Source organism: Schistocerca cancellata, chromosome 10 (genome assembly GCF_023864275.1).
Source record: "Schistocerca cancellata isolate TAMUIC-IGC-003103 chromosome 10, iqSchCanc2.1, whole genome shotgun sequence".
Taxonomy (NCBI): Eukaryota; Metazoa; Arthropoda; class Insecta; order Orthoptera; family Acrididae; genus Schistocerca; species Schistocerca cancellata.
This window is the reverse complement of record NC_064635.1, coordinates 77,752,490-77,756,879: the sequence shown is the minus strand read 5'-3', so window position 1 is coordinate 77,756,879 and position 4,390 is coordinate 77,752,490. Positions and strand designations below refer to the sequence as shown.

At 38.2% G+C, this 4,390-nt stretch overlaps 1 long non-coding RNA gene across 2 annotated transcripts; it reads left to right on the top strand.

Annotated features, from left to right (window-relative positions):
• Positions 1-618: 618 nt before the first annotated feature.
• Positions 619-3,372, top strand: LOC126106581 (uncharacterized). 2 transcript variants are annotated; one of them, XR_007523370.1, is made up of 2 exons: positions 619-908; positions 3,313-3,372. It is a non-coding gene; the product is annotated as an uncharacterized LOC126106581 (long non-coding RNA). The 2 variants fall into 2 exon arrangements; XR_007523371.1 differs by having other exon boundaries at positions 619-2,303.
• The last annotated feature ends 1,018 nt before the right edge of the window (positions 3,373-4,390 follow it).

Sequence of the window (4,390 nt, the reverse complement as noted above, 5' to 3'; positions counted from 1 at the left end):
CTATATCGGGAGCACAAGATTCGATTCGTTACACCACGCACAAACGCATTCAACCAAACATTCTTCCCGCTCTCACGCTCTGCCGTGCACTTCACAGTAGTTTGCAAATTATAGATGTTGATGTAGTTGTAGCCGGTAGCTACACATGTTTTAACTACATAACGGGACGCCAATAGGCCAAGTTGACTACTGAAAAAAAGGGAAAGCGCGTGGTCTGTTGTATTCTCGGATGTGTATGCTTTTTTTTTAGTTCTCGAGAACGAAATTCAAATTACGTAATTGCCCATTTCTCTGAATGTGCTGAATCCAGGATGGTATAGAGCAGCATTAGTGGATAACGAAATTCCGTAATTGCCAATTTCTCTGAATATGCAGGATCCTATGTCATGCAGGGCAGCAGTATTCATGCGCATTTCGTATAACGTTCCTACATTCCAAAAAACTCAGCTAATACGAAAAATAAGGAGTACGTCAAATCAAGGAATACTTCGTACACGGAAATAGCGTCAAGTAGAAAATTAGATGGGTCTACACGTGATTTACAGAATAATAAAGAAATTTAATGGGGCCTATTTTTTTTCCATGAGGCGACAGAATACAGTGAGGGAGCAAATAAAACGTCACTAGTTAGCGAAATTTCTAGCAATTATTGATTTGACTAATTTATGTCAGAAATGAATTGATTGGATACGGTTAATTGAAATAGTACAAGTAGTGGGTATAATTTATGCCATATGCTTAAATTCCTATTTAGATAATTTGTTTGACATCTTTTTTGACGGGACTATATTAACGTTACGCGGAAGAATACTACGTGCGAAGTCATGTTGTAGAGAACTTATATGCGTGAACAGTAGCTTACCGTGGCATAGTGCAACTGATGTTTGAGCCGTGAACAGTGTGAAGAGGTAAGTTGCTGTTAGTAATATGTGGGTGCTGTGGTGGAGGTGATTCCCTGATGAGCTTAAAAGTTCGTAACAACGATGAAAGGTAATGATATACAGGGTGAGTACAAAGTTTTGCCTTGTTTATAAAAAAATTATCAATCATCGACGCGGTCAGTTAAGGTCACGTTAGTTGCTGGTGAAATGGCGTCGAAGCAGGAGAAAGCGCAATGTGTGCTTTGGTTTCACGAAACTTAATCGCCCAGCAGTATTCAACGTAAAGTTCGGGCTTATTAAGGACGCAGCCCTCCTGACGTTAAATCAATAAACCGAAGGTGTGCAACGTTTAACGAAACAGGCAGCGTTGAAGATCACCTTCGAAGTGGCATGCCTCGTGAGTGATACAACAGTTGGTAGTGTTCGGCAATAGTTTCAACGGAGTCCCTCTAAATTACCTTGTGTAGCAGGATCACGTGAACTTCAAAGATTCATCAAAGGTGTAGGTTGCATGCTTACAAAGTGCAAATCGTGTAAGCCTTGCAACCGAATGATTTTCTGATATGTTGCTAATTTGCAATTGAAATCCTCAACAGGATTGATGGCCCTAACGTTTATTTAAATATGCTTTACCGATGAATCAACCTTTCATGTTAGTGGGATGGTAAATAGGCATAATGTCCGTATATGAGGTTCCGAGTCTTCAACATTCTACTGTAGTTACAGCTTAAAAGTGAATGCTGCCTCATGCATAACAAGGTTTTTCGACCGTTTTTCTTCGCGGAAATATCAATTACCGCTAACAGTTACTTCGACGTTTTGCAATAGTTCATTCCCACACAGAAGAATATCAACCAGGGATAATTTTCCAGCAAGATGAATCAATGTTCAAATAACACTAAACAGAAAAGCGTATACTTCAACTGTACTAGCAAGCCTTAATAATAAGAATATGGAGTACTCCTATATCGCACAGTGGGCTTTGATGGTGCGTGATTTCTTGGATCGGTGAATTGGAAGGAACGGTCCAACATCCTGGCCATCCCGCTCTACAGGCATTACGCCCCTTGACGACTTTTCTTGATTTCTTTTAAAAATCATCAAGGACATAGTCTTCGTCACAGCAGTTGCTGACGTCGATGAACTAAAGGTCAGGATAAAAGCTGCTGTGGGTACTATGACAGAACGCATGTTACGAAGCACCTGTCGGAACTAATAACACTCAAACTAATAACCGCATCAAATGTAAATCATGTCAAACGGTTTTTCTGTAATTGTTTAATCAGAGCAACACTTTGTGCTCAATTTTTTTTTTTTTTTTTTTTTTTTTTTGGACATTCCGTGGACGATTCGAGCGAATGATTGGTTGAGTTGGACCACGCGACAGGAACCCACATCGACCATCTCATAATGGAGAGATCAGTACGTGAATAAAATTGTGTCCCAGCAACCCTTTAGCAGTTATTGCCGGCTGTAGACAGCATGGCTCGATATTTTTGCCAACGACTGGATAAATTATTCACATATGCTGTCAATCCCGAAGACACACAGACGTGAGCAGCAGGATTTTCGGTTGTACTGGATTATCTACCTAATTTTTCAGACACTCCTAGAAATTTTATGTTTAGTTTACCAACAGCAACTAGTGTATTGAAACTGTCATGAGCCAGAGCATATTTTTGTATCCTTTTCAACTACTAATGTTATATTGCAGCAATTGGCCAATATGGCGTCAAATCCGGTAAGCTTGTATCTGCCTGCTCCAAAAGTAGTTGCAAGGAAATTTAAGCATCCTACTGTCTTAAACTGGAAAACTTGTTCATGCCCTTAACAGACAATGGGATTCTGTAGTGTGGCCCCGTGGATGTTGTGAAATGTACTGAATCCTCATTGTGTGGTAGAACGTTGGGGAAATAGTATGTTTGTGGAAATTATCATGATTTTCTCTATGGAACCGATTTTGTGTGCGCAAATGCCTGAATGAACTAGATCATCGTAGATATCGGGCACTAATTGCGCCATTAACATATGCAGATATACAATCGATTAGCTAAACTATTTTATTTAGTTGGGTCTAGGCTGCTGAGCCATGTCGCCACTGCCAAGGTTTAGTGACGATGGCGGCATCAGTTGTATTGTAGCAGTCAATACAGCTTGTTTTGTAGCTGGAAGCTAGTTTTTAGTTTTAAGAAATTGATGTAGAAAAAAAGTTTAATTTTCTTAAACAAACCAACTTAACAATGAGGAAGTAAAAGTTGAAAGTTCTCGAAGGTGGCTGTGATCTGGCATTTTGATTTGGTAGGCTAATACAAATTAGTCTGTAATTAAGCACTCCAACTGACAATAGTACTAAATTATTTTAAAAGTGAACTTTTCTCTGTTAATAGCTGCATTGACTGTAAAGTACTAAGAGAATGTTTTCTCTTTTCAGGCAAGGCTGTGCAAGAAAACTGGAAGCAGAGACAGTGTAAAAGGATTGGGTTTGTTTCGGGATTTGTGACAGTTCTTACTCAGTAAAATAATTATATGTAATAATGTAGAACTTTATTTAATAAAGACTTCCACAAAGTGATAGCAAGTAAAGGTTTTGTGAATATTAGCTAAGTTCCTTATCCTTACCCTACTTTAAGTAAAATTACTCAGAAGAAAATTACTGTGATATGTAGAGAATTTAATATTGTTATTAATCTAGATTCCAGCGCTCCTGATTAATGGTGAAACAACTTCGTTGATAGTAAAAGAAAAATAGCTTTGAGTTGTACTTGTCAGCATTGGCAGTCTGCAGTTAAAAACTGAAGAACAATGAGATGATACCAGTGTTTCATATTTTCAACATTGCCAGGTATTCTGCACATAGATTTAGTTTTCTTGTCCTTGCAGACAAGTGGCAGCTACTGAACATTGACATGACTGTTTTAAAAGTTCTTAAACATAAATACTTTAAATGTAGGCCCAACTTTTACAAGATTTCTTGGAACTATGAGCATTTTAATGGAAAAACCATTGAATGCTTTGGTATACAGATGATAAACATTGACATTTCAGGATGTGTTAAAATAGCTTGCAGATTAAGCAGTCAAGTTCATCGTGATAGCTGCAGTTATGGAAATGGAATTTCAGATTTATTTTGGAAAAAGCCATACTTGTGGTATGGTTGCACCTAATCAGATTTCCAATAAATTGAATTCCTGCACTAAGATTAGTCAAGAACACGACAGGTTTGTTATACAGCTGTCCATGAAGTGTCCAATGTGTCATTGGCTAGTGCATCATATACTGTGGATCATTACATGAAGCATGTTGTTGAAGAGGGTAAGTGCCAGTTTCTCATTAGCATTCTAGTATGGAAATCTCGAGTGTCAATATTGACAGTAGTGCCAGTTATACTTAGCTGATGGGTATTGGCAAAAGGGGGGTGAAGTGTATATTCTTGTTTATGCCTTTTATTTGGATTAAAATTTGAGGTAATAAAAGGCTTTCTGGAAATTTACTGGGTAGTAAGCGTGTAT